This window comes from Balaenoptera physalus, assembly GCF_965194825.1.
Source record: "Balaenoptera physalus genome assembly, chromosome: 5".
Taxonomy (NCBI): domain Eukaryota; kingdom Metazoa; phylum Chordata; class Mammalia; order Artiodactyla; family Balaenopteridae; genus Balaenoptera; species Balaenoptera physalus.
In genome coordinates this window covers 144,937,381-144,949,888 of record NC_138884.1, presented here as the reverse complement: position 1 = coordinate 144,949,888, position 12,508 = coordinate 144,937,381, and the positions used below count along the sequence as shown (strand labels likewise).

The 12,508-nt window shown below is 38.1% G+C and overlaps 1 long non-coding RNA gene across 1 annotated transcript in view; it reads left to right on the top strand.

The window, feature by feature from the left end:
- The window catches only part of LOC309661028, a 28,576-nt gene extending 17,826 nt beyond the window's left edge, over positions 1 to 10,750 (top strand). The window contains exon 3 of the long non-coding RNA XR_014263808.1: positions 10,724 to 10,750. This is a non-coding gene — a long non-coding RNA (uncharacterized lncRNA). The remainder of the gene's footprint in view (positions 1 to 10,723) is intronic.
- The last annotated feature ends 1,758 nt before the right edge of the window (positions 10,751 to 12,508 follow it).

Genomic DNA, 12,508 nt, shown 5'->3' with positions numbered 1-12,508 from the left:
GACACTTCCCTGGTGGTCCAGTGGTAAAGAATCCACCTTCCAATACAGGGGATGCGGGTTTGATCCCTGGTCAGGGAACTAAGATCCCACATGCCACAGGGCAACTAAGCCCGCATGCCGCAACTACTGAGCTTGTGCGCCTCCACTAGAGAGCCCTTGTGCCGCAAACTACGGAGCCCATGTGCCCTGGAGCCTGCGTGCCACAACTAGAGAAGAGAAAACCCACACGCCACAACTAGAGAGAGGCACGCTAGAGGGAAGCCTGCACGCCACAACGAACAGCCTGCATGCCCCAACGAAAGATCCTGCGTGCCACAACTAAGACCTGACACAGCCAAAAAAATAAATTAAATAAAAATAAATAAATAATAAATAAATCTTGAAAAATAAAAGAAAATGCTTGCTAAATTGGATAGCTTATTCATTCACCTCAAATTTATTCTGGTAGGCAGAAAAAATACAGGGTGAGAAAAGGGGTAAAATAAAGTATTATTGTCAAAGATATAAAAATATAGGGGAAAAAAAACTTACAGTTATTGCAGACTATGTTTTTTGGCCTAAGAAAACTACATCCTTGGAAATGGGAACACATTCTAAACCAAAATTTACCCTAAAATTTTACAATGTAAGATCAAACTCTGCTGGTGCAGTACTAATGAAAATCAGAATACTTAGACTTCTGTACCATTTAATACTTGTTTTGTTTTCCATTTTCGTGAGCTGTCTAAGATGGTTGGAACAGATTAGAACCAAGTTTAGTTGTGCTTGTTGATTTTTCACAATTGTTCTGTTTATGTCATGTAAAATTTGCTGATGCCATTGATTAATGGTCATAGCAACTCTTGCAAGCTGAATCAATCTTCAAAACAATTTATTGTTTGTGCAGTTTATAGCCAAGGCTGCAGTAGAGATTTTTCTTTTTGTACATTTAAACATCACAGAGAAATTAACTTTCTCCTTCAGGGTGCTAGGCTGTTCCTTCTCTGACTTTCTGGAAGTGGTTGGTAGGAATGAATTATTTTCAGCCTTTCAATAAGCTACTGAAGATGGAATCTGCTCTTCAGGAGAACAGTGGCCATTCTGTCCTCCTGTTTCTTATGCCAAGAGGTTGAGAGCAAAAGTACATCTGGGCAAATGAAAATATAACTAATGGAAGAGATAGAGCATCAGTTTCTAGGATACAGTTATTGAAGAATGAATGGGCGGAGAGGGAAGGGTGATGAATGTGTGCTGAACACACAAAGGCATTTCTGCTCCGGGTTGTGTTGTGTGTACTCTGCCCGATTTCTTCTGCTTCAGGTTGCTGAAAGCCCTCCGCGACACCCGTGTGTTCTTGTCTGTTCTGCCACCTCCACTTCTACTGCATGTGCTTTCTTATCTGCTGTGACAACTAAGTTAGTCTCCTCTGTTCCAGCTGAATGGAGGGCTTTTACAAGCACAGAGATGCAACTTGAATCCAGGCCTGAAGTGGGTACCAAGGGTTTGGCTGCTTTGTATCACATGGGAAGCACGGGGAGAAAAGGTGGGAGAGGCTCCCAGTGGCCGAGTCCCTACTCTTTCCTCTGTGACAGTGTTCCCTCAACAAGGGGAAGAAGCAGGCCTTACTCTGCTTCATTTCAGTTGGTTTTGTGAGATCTCCTCTCTGTTTAGTTCCTTCATAGATTTCACTGATGTTCTTTTTAACCATACGTCATAGGGGAGAAGGAAAACCAATTTTGATTTCCCCCAGGTCTGATACTTCTGCCCTTTGGAGAGCCCCATTACAGCTGAATTTATAGGGCATACAAATGGTCAAGGAAGGGCCTAAAGATGATAAAATTATAGGGAAATAGAGACCTATGAGAAAATCTGTTTATAGAAGTTGAGTCATTTTTTATAAAGAATGAAAGACAAGTAAGGATGAACATGTGGTAGCAAAGTTTCCAGCCAACCAGCCAATGGTGCATAAATAGAAACAGGAAGTAGCTAAAAGTGCATAGGATGGAAACACAAACCCCCAATTGTATTACGCACCCTCAGGTGGTGAGGAATTGGAAGTGATTGCCTGGTTCTCATATGTTGAAATCACATTATATTTCTCAATCACAATTTTTTAACACTTCCTTCCAATGCTACCTTTTTCATGATCTTTGTTTTTCCTGCTAGATAACCCTTCCATCTCTTATCTTCTGAGACAGTTTCATCTCTTCATAATCTGCCACCAGTTATTATAATAGTTTTTATTCAGCTGTATGGCTTTCATGGTGACCTTCACAAGGACCCTGAGCTCCGTGAAAACAGGAATTATTTTTTTAAAAATATTTTTGTAATTGAAAGTCTGTCACAGTGCTTCCTGTATAATTGGTGCACAATGAGTATTTTTAAAAAATCATCTGAAAGAAGTTGTTAGAGAATTAGTCTGGTTTTGAAGCAAAGACTTTAGCAGAAAAGGTTTAATATAGAGATCTCTCTGGAGCACGAGGAAATGGGCAACCCAGCTGGTCACATGCCCATACCAACCTTGAGTCTTTTCCCAGCTTCTTGCCTTTTTCCACCATCTTCTCAGCTCCTTCTCAGCAATTCTAACCAGCTGTAGAGACTTAATAATTAGCAATCAAAATGAACTCAAACTAAAGTTTTAAAACCCCAAATAATGGAAAATAAAATGAGGATGTAGAAGTGGTCCACTGCCATTCACCCACATGATTCATTGACTGTTCAGTAGAATCTAGGGCACCATATGGATGAGCTGAATGGACCAATTCTCTGGGCAAGAAAACAGAAGCAGCAACTCTTTGTGCATCTATGGGAACAAAATGGTACGAAGATTATGTTCACTGTTGGAAACTGGCCCACAGGGCCATGAAGAGTCCATTTGTTCAGTATTCAGTTATTTTTATGACCAGCCATGATTATTTCCTATAAATAGAAATCATCGGTCTAAATATTCAGAACTAATTCTCCAATCCTTATCCTAGGTACATGTAGTATGTTATTACCTTCAGCAAAAACCAGGAACAAAACGTTGACCCCCCCCTAAAGTTTGTTTCTGACACTTTCAGTGTCTCCTGTTCTCTGTTAGTCTCCAAGGGCTGCTTTCACTTTCTGCTTTTTGAGAGCGTGGTCGCCGTATTGAATACAGCACTCCTTCTGCATAAAGGAGTTTAATTCTTAAGTCTAATTGAGCAAAGGAATGCCTTGTTCCTTGTTAAAGGATTTGGGGGAAAAATAATAGAAATCAAGACTTCAACGAACACATAAAGAGGGAAACAGTATTGCATTGGGGGAAGGAGCCTCTTCAACCGCGCTGAAATCTGAGTTGGTAGGTGAGCATCTCCTCTGTGTGGGTAGGCTAGTCGTGGCATTCAGTAACAGAGGAGAACGAGCAGGATTTTGACATATTTGTTCAAGTTTAGTAGTTGATTCATGTCCCTGAATAACTGATTTCTTAAAGAAGCTTTTAATCTGAGTCTTATTGTATCCTGACTACATGAAGGGATGTGAGCCCCGTAGTAAATAAATAGGCTCTGTATGTTCTAAATGAGTGGAATATTGACCTTGACTCTTCCCAGCAGAGTCATAAAGCAGGGTGGTGGAGATAGCTTATGAGGCAAGTCTACCACATTAATTTAGGTGACAAACTCTTCCCTCGCAAACAGCTTCCACGTTCTCTGCCCACACAGCAAGTGTCTTCTTTTGAGTCAGCAGTAAGATAACATTTGCTCACTTCCACACATTTAAGGTTCATAGAAAGCCTCATAGTTTGTGTAAACACATTTTTAAGTTTTATTTTTTTTTAATTGGGGTATAGTTGCTTTACAATGTTGTGTTAGTTTCCGCTGTACAGTGAAGTGAATCAGCTATATGTATACATACATCCCCTCTTTTTTGGATTTCCTTCCCATTTAGGTCACCACAGAGCATTAAGTAGAGTTCCCTGTGCTCTACAGCAGGTTCTCATTAGTTATCTATTTTATACATAGTATCAATAGTGTATATATGTCAATCCCAATCTCCCAATTCATCCCACCCTCCCCTTTTCCCCCCTTGGTGTCCATATGTTTGTTCCCTACATCTGTGTCTCTATTTCTGCCTTGCAAACAGGTTTATCTGTACCATTTTTCTAGATTCCACATATATGTGTTAATATATGATACTTGTTTTTTTTTTCTGACTTACTTCACTCTGTATGACAGACTCTAGGTCCATCCCCGTCTCTACAAATGACGCAATTTCGTTCCGTTTTATGGCTGAGTAATATTCCATTGTATATATGTACCGCATCTTCTTTATTCATTCATCTGTCGATGGACGTTTAGGTTGCTTCCATGTCCTGGCTATTGTAAATAGTGCTGCAGTGAACATTGGGGTGCATGTGTCTTTTTGAATTATGGTTTTCTCAGGGTATATGTCCAGTAGTGGGATTGCTGGGTCATATGGTAATGCTGTTTGTAGTTTTTTAAGGCAAAGACTTTGTTTTTTGTGAAACTTCATATTTTGCACTAGCCTTTCAATGACTGTTTGTAGTCAAAACATTAAGTTTTGAAACATTTTAATTGGAAATGAAAGTATACAAATAAAAGCAAAACATAGCATTACTAAGGATAGGAAAGTTTTGGAAATAAAAAGAAGTTATGACAGAATTTCATCACACTTGCAATGATTTTGCTGTTCATCAGCTTCAAATTCTAAGTTTTCATCTTATTTTAGTGAGAGACTTACATGTTTTAAATGTGTCGGGTCTTTCAAATGCTGAATGGCCACAAATGTATCATATTTATAGTTTATTTTCTTGATGCATGCCTATAGCCTTGGAAAACAAGGTCCTTAATGAATATGACCACTCTGCATTTCTTATAATCTTCCAGCTCTGTGAGTATTGCAAGGAATTTTGAAAGCCAAGATTTCTCACCTTCCTACTTTATGATAGAATTGTAAAAGTGAGATGGCCAGGTAAGAGTTTTATTTACCATAGCCTTTAGAGAAGAAAAGGAGATAAAAATGAATAAATGGCTTCTCTCAATATTTGGAGCAAATTAGGAGATCAATAAATTTTTCCAGAACCCTCCAGTTTTGAAATCATTCTACTTTTAAGAAAATATACCTAAGTGGCAATTTCATTTTTCTTTAATAGTATTATACTTCTGTGTAATATATTTGACTTCAGGATATCAAAGTGTCAATAAGAGTAGATTAATTTTATGTGTTTATTACTTATGCCCTTCATTGTTAAAATAAAAAGTACTTAAAGGGACTTATAAAATACCAATTTTTTAAGTAATAAAATTGGAAAATAGAGAAATAAGTAGGAAAAGTAAAATAAATCTGGGGATAATTTTTAACCGTAAAATATATTTCCTCATGTCCAATAGGCTTTGCTATAGCTTGGCTGAAAATTTGACCTCAATCTTCCTAGCAACTAATACAGACAACATTCAAGTATTTTATTCCTGATAGCAGTGTAAGGTTTTTCCTGTGGATCCTACCACTGGTTTCTATGAAATATGTATTTCAAGCATATATTTTCAAAATGATGCATTTAACAGACAGATACTATAGTGAGAAATAATTGTTAACTAAAATAAAATAGCAAACTAAATTTTAATCATAACATAACCTAAAATTAGTCTTGGTATCAGACTTTTAGGTGGGATGAAATGGCTTCCTGGCTGTGCTAAGAAAAACTGGAGAGAATATTAAAATGGACATTTCTATATTTCTGCAGTGATATTTATTAAGCATCCTCTGTGTACCTTGAGAATATAGTGAATAATCTTATTCTGACAAATTAGCAAATTGATCGACTAGGCCCATAAGGAATTGTAGGTAAATATTCAATATAAGCTGAACGTAACTAGTTATCTCTCTAAAACATATTGTGGGAATGCCAGTGAGACTGGACAACTGGGAGAACCTCCAGAGATATGTTTGGACCTTGATACCCTTTTCCTTGTTCCAGAGATCAGGCAAATCTTTGTTCCCTACCCAGATGTTAGTAAAATAATATTAACAATATTTATTGAGCAACAATTATGCATCAGGGTTTGTAGTTGCTACAGTTGATATTAAGAATAAATGCATGGTTTACAGTGTATATAATATAGTAAAGGTATGAGACAAGTAAACTGGAAGACTATAATATACAATCTACCTAAGGCTGTAAAGAAGTACCAACCATGTCTGATGAAGTGAAAAAGAGGGAAGGGTGGCCTCTTCTGAAGGGATAGGAACAGGTTTCATGGAAAAGGTGCTGTTTGAGATGGGTTGTGAAGGCTGGATGTGATTGGAACCAGTAGAGGAAGATGTCCTTTGCAGAAAGAATGCCATGAATAGGAGCCCTGAGGTGGCACTTGGTTCCATTCACATCCTTAACTCTCTGTCCCCAGCCGCCCAGAGGAGCAGTCACTATTAGGAAGTCATTTCATTTCTCCTCTCATTTCTGCAGCTTTAGATTGCATCTCAGTGCCTCCACTTTAAAATGCCTCCTGCCCTATCTCCGTTTTCCTGGTTTCATCACAGAAACCTTATTTCTGCAGCACTCATTTCAACTGACAACTTATTTGGATGGTGTGCATGACTTTCCTCCTCAGCAACTCTGAAAAATGCTCTGGCTCAGATCACTTTCTTAGCGGCACACCAGCTGCCTATTGATAAGATTACAAGGAACACCTTTTCCTTCCTAGGCCCCTCCCTCCCTCCCTTTGAAGCAGGCATCTAACACCCCATACCCTAGACGAGTTGACTCCAGGGCCCTGATTCTCTGCTTATTTAGGAGGTCGGATCAAATAATGGGAAAGTGCCAGTGTCACAGGAAATGCGAGTAATCTGGTTTACTAGGAATGGGAGATACATTCAGGAGATTGCTAGAACACAGGCTGGAAAGATAATCTAGGCTCATATGGTGGAAGTCTCTGAATGACATGCTGAGAAAATTGAATTTGATTTGATAAGAAATAGGAGTTCAGTGGAGCAGATTTACCGTCTGCATTCGTTTCTCCCTCTCTTTCTCTAGATAGTGTGTGTGTGTGTGTGTGTGTGTGTGTGTGTGTGTGTGTGTGTGTGTGTGTGTGTATTTTTCTGTGATACATTCTCATTGGAAAAAGGATGGGGTCTATTAGATTTTCTTTACGGTGCCATTCACAACTGTGTGCACCCAAGAAAGTCTTCGTAGAGACGAGGGAAAGTGATCAAAGTTGGGAAAGTTTGTTAGACCATAGTGCTTTTCAGAATGTCATCGTCATAAAAGACTCAAGCATCCTTGAGAGGGAAATATATTGCTTGGAAAAGAGTAAGTAGACAATGCCAGTAAAAATGGAAATATGTATTTACCCTGTGGAAGTCTTTAGTTTTAACTGGCAGAGACTGGATGGGAACTGAAACAGATCTCAGGGTTTCATGCTCTGCTGACAGCAGAGATGTGGTTCAGTTAGCTTCTAGCCGAGTGTTTAAGGGATATTGAAATCCTTCCAGTTTACAGTACGTTTGGCAGCTCTCTGTGGGATAATCTTTTTTATGTGTATTCTGTTGGGAAGTGAATTACACACCAGTTATTTTAAGTAGTATTTTTTAATCTGTTGCTATGTTAATTATAGCAAAGACAGCGACAACACAGTCATAGGCTGATGTGAATGTTTTATTCAGTGAACCAAAGAAATATCAACCAGGGCTGTATAGAAATTGCCATGGGCTGAAAATAATCGAATATGAATGGGTTTAGGTAGCCAATGGCACTGACGGCTTATGAAGCTGAACATTAGATTTTTTCTCCTACTGCAGTTTATGTGAGAGTCACTGAAGAAAGAAACCCTTGGCATGATTATATTTTCTTGTGGAATGTTACTAGTTTCACAGTGGAAGAATTTTGACAAGAGTTCTTAGTTTCCTTCCATATGTTATATTTCATTTTCTAGAAAAGGGGTCCTTGCCCTGGCATATTTGACTGCTATTGAGCACCATGGGAAAACTGTTTCTTTTTTTTTCCTGCAATTATCAGTGACAGAAAGAGAAAAAAAAAAAAGAAAGATACAAATAAACGAAAAGGGAAGGTGAGTCTGGGTGAATTGCTCTTGAGCCAGTGCATGCTAGCACAGAGACCTCGAATCCAGACAAAGCGAGGGGACATCTTGGCTTTTCATTAAGGTCTGAACCAAAGAGAAAGTTATGGGTGAACGTGTGTGTGGAATTCCACGCCTTCCTTCCAGCCCTGCTGACCAAGTAAACAACAACCTTCGTTGTCCTTGTATTTTCATTCAACCACAGAAACACTTGAGAAGCAGTAGTATGAGAATAAGTGGCTGATCCTAGAAAATTAAATTTTCATTTTTTTTTCTAAAAAAGATATCTTAAAATTTGTGTCTAGGATATGCAAGGAGGAAAATAAAGAACAAACAGAGGTAGTCCTGATTGATGTTGGATTCACTGAAGGGCAAGTCTCTTACTTCCTTGAATTTTTTGTTGATTGACTTCAAAGCTATAATTTCTAAATAGATTTCTGGGACTGGGAATCTTGGCACAAAATCTTCAGTGTGTTCCAGGAGGCTGTATTCTGGCACTTATTTCTTTTATAGATTAAAGAAAAAAAAGCTCAGGCCCTTAAATGGTTCCATGAACATGCCTCCTCCACTTCCATCTCCCACACACATGTGCACACACCCTCACACACACAGACACACTCTAATGACATGTTTTGAATTGGACCCCAAGTAAAAACCAATCTGCTGAATAATTTCTGCTTGTTATTGTTCAGTTAAGCATCAATAGAGTAGGAAAAGGAAACATAGAGCCACAACAAAGCAGTGCTGTAAATGCTGTTTATTTAATAAATGTAGTTAACACCAATTTAACCTTTCCAGTGTAGCATTCATTTAAGCTCAAAAGAAAAAAAAAAAAGCAAACACCAATTCATTCACAGAAAATTGATTGCTGACCTTTAGGTGCCTGGCATTGTGCTCATGTACAAAAGTCATGGAAAATTGAATAAGAAATGATATGTGCTCTTGAGATTCTCAAAGTCTAACAGCAACAATATTTGTTTGTTTGTAATAGCAAATATAGAAACATTTATGACATAATAAGTTCAATGAATAGTTAATAGCAGCTAGAGAATGAGGTGGGTTACTATGAACAGAATCAAAAGCAAATAGCACAAACCAGAAAAAAATATCGCAGCTCATTTAACAGAAAAAAGATCTAATTTCCCTAATATGTAAAGAGCATCTATAAATAAATGAGATTATCTGGTAGAAAAATGTGGAAATTATATAAACAAATAATTCATTAAAAGGGTAATATATGTGACCTTTAAAACTAAGAAATGGTACTCGACCTTAATCATAATAAAAGAAATGAAAATTAATATTACACTGAAATAGCATCTCTTACCTGTTAAGATTGACAAAGATAGGAAAGTTTGATAATCCTGTGTTATCAAGAATGGGAGACAAATAAGCACTTCACATATTACTTGAGAAAATATAAATTTCTACAACACATACATGCAGGACTATTGAAAATGTTTATCAGAATTTCATAGTCTCTCATAGAACAATTCCAATTTACTCTGTAGGTATAATACTACATATGTGCAAAAATGTATTATTAGACTGTTAACTGTATCATTGCTCAAAATGGCACAAGTTAGAAACAACTTAAATTTCCATCAATAAGATACTGATTAAAATACACTATTTATAACCCTACAATAAAATATTAAACATAAAAGAATATAAGAGAATGATGCCATACTCTGTGTATTAATAGGAAAGCACCTCTCACCAAAGCACAACATTAAGTGAAAAAAAAAAAAAAAGCAATGTGCAAAACATACTGTGTAGTACGCCACCACTTGTGTAAAACCAGAGGAAAATTAAGCTCGTGTTTCCTTATTTAGGTATCTGTGGAAACACAAAAATCGACCAATCAATCAATGGGAAGAAAAATTGGGTGACAGAAAACAGTGGTGTAAAGGAGACTTCACTGCATGCCTATGTATATTCTTGGCTTCTGAACGCTGTGAGTGCATTACCTGTTTGAAAAACTAAAAGTATTTTTTAAAAAGAAAAGAGGCAAGAGCAAGTCATTCCAGCCTGGATGGTCAGGAAAGAATTTAGAAGGGAAGTGGTACTGAGGTGAATCTGGGAAGGTGAGAAGTTCAAGCAGAGAGGAAGCCAGAAAAGAATATCATGAGCAAATACTCAGGAGCATGAACCTCCGTGGAGGGTCAGCAAAGCCATAAAATGGCACTGAGAAGGAAGCTTCAAAGAGCCAAGAAGAGAGCAGTGATATATGAAACAAAGGGAATGGAAGGTTCAGGAAGGAGGCCATGGTCATTAGCATCAGGAGCGGCAGGGAGGTCATCAGGGCTGCAGCACCCCTGCAGTTCCTCTGTAGTTGATCCCACTTTCAACCCAACTTTTAGTCATTGGACTCTGTGGTGAAGGGTGTTGGTTTTATTTCTAGTTCCATTAACCAGTCATTTGCAGACTGTTTTCTATAAACGTGTCTCTGTGTTGGACATCTGTGTAGTAAAAAAGTTACAGGAGGCATAACAGACGACCTCAAAAGTTTTAAAATCTATTTTGTGAGAGAAATTTCACATGCGTGGACAGTTACAAAGCAGTCTGTCTAAAAGGACAAAGTCGTCCAAATTCTCCATTTCCCCAGCACTCAGTTTCTTAAGATGCTTCCTAGTACTTGTTGACAGGTCATCAAATGAAGTGACATGCATGTTAATACACCATTATAGAATGCAGTATGAATATAAAGGATGATGAAGAACATGATGATGACATAATCATGATAATGATGATGATGATGATGGTTATCCTGAAATGAAGTGAAAGTGTCACCCTAGCTTTGGCTTTTCTCTCTGATGCCAGTTTCTCCCTGTGCTTTCCTTCAGACTTTGGGTAAATGCTCAGCTGTGTGGTGACAGGGATGAACTTGCCTGGGATCCCAAAAGGGCTTCATGGATTTATGCTGGGAAAATGAGGAGGACATAAAAGGATAAAAGAGGGGAGTGGGTACTGCAGACAGAAGAAACAACAACATGAGCAAAACTGTTGTCTCCTGAAAGAGCCTGACGTGTTCTGGTGTCAGCAGTGGGAAGAGTTGTTGCACTTCTGACCTGGTCATTAGCTAGGTGGGTGACGGTGGCCTGATCACTTCACCTTTCTCAACTTCACTTTTTTTTAAATTGAAGTATAGTTGATTTACAATGCTACGTGAGTTTCTGGTGTACAGTGAAATGATTCAGTTATTCACACGTATATATCTTTTTTTTTCCTAGATTCTTTTCCCTTATGGGTTCTTCCAAAATACTGAGTATTTTGTGCTATCCCTATGCTATACAGTAGGTCCTTGTTGGTTATCTATTTTTATTTAGAGTAGTGTATAATTTATGCATTTGTTAAATGAGTATGGACAAGAGCCATGGGTTTGAATTCTTCCCTTAACAGTGCCACTTTATTTTCCCAAAAGAAACTCTGCTTACAAGACCAGTAGCTGAAGGGTCGAGGACCTGCCTGGAAGGAGGCAGGCGTGGGCAGCCCGTGGCTCTCACCTTTGGGTAGCCTCAGAATGACGCGTTGTAACCCATTTGTAAAAGACCAAATCAAGCCATCTTCTGGCCCCTTCAAGTTCTAGCTTTTTAATTATCCATGACTGTAAAATTCTGAGAGCACTAAAAAGATGAATAGCCTAAGATTGGGGTAAATCTAAGACCCCCATTAGAAGAACATTCTTTTCTCAACGTTTCCCTTCATTTTAGTAGTTTTGCAACTTTTCATTGTCATGAAGCCATTTACTTGAGTGTTCTGGTGGTTTAGGACACCCCAGTGTGCTTACTGAGATATCTGTTTACCAGCTTCAGAATTTTATTACCAAAAGGTACATGGGCTGAAATTATGTATTACATAGATTCCGAAGGCAAAGATAATTTGAGCCACTTAAAACAGTATCACCTTAATATCAAATTATATTTCTTTTAACTATAGTATTCTCCTATTATTCTCTTACATCTATGGGATGATCAGTTACTTTGAACAGAGGAGTAATGTGTCAAAAAGTTAATTTTCCTCACAGTGTGGCTAATTCTTTATCTATTGATACAATTGATTATGGCACATTGAAAGGTCATGAAATCCAAAGCTTTAGCATTGTCATAATTTGGGCTACATTTTTAGGCTATACTTGAAGCAATCCAAGTTAATTTATTGTAGAGAAATGCTACCACCCAAAGAGCTAATTGATCCATATTTCTAATCCTAACATGGTATTTAACTCAAAGTCGGTAAGCCAGCTTCTCATTTACCAGAAAGACGGATGGATGTTGCCGAACTGAAATCAACCAACATTCTCAAAACATTTGCCAAAATGGATTGTTTAGGGGAAGAACTCATGGTGCTCAATACCCACTTTAGTCAGTAAAATTGACTGAAAAGGGTTAACTGCTGGTGGGTGAGGCTTGTGGTGACGTTGGTTGCTTTCTGATAGTTGGGACAGATGGGTGTCAGCACTGTGTTTTATCTTG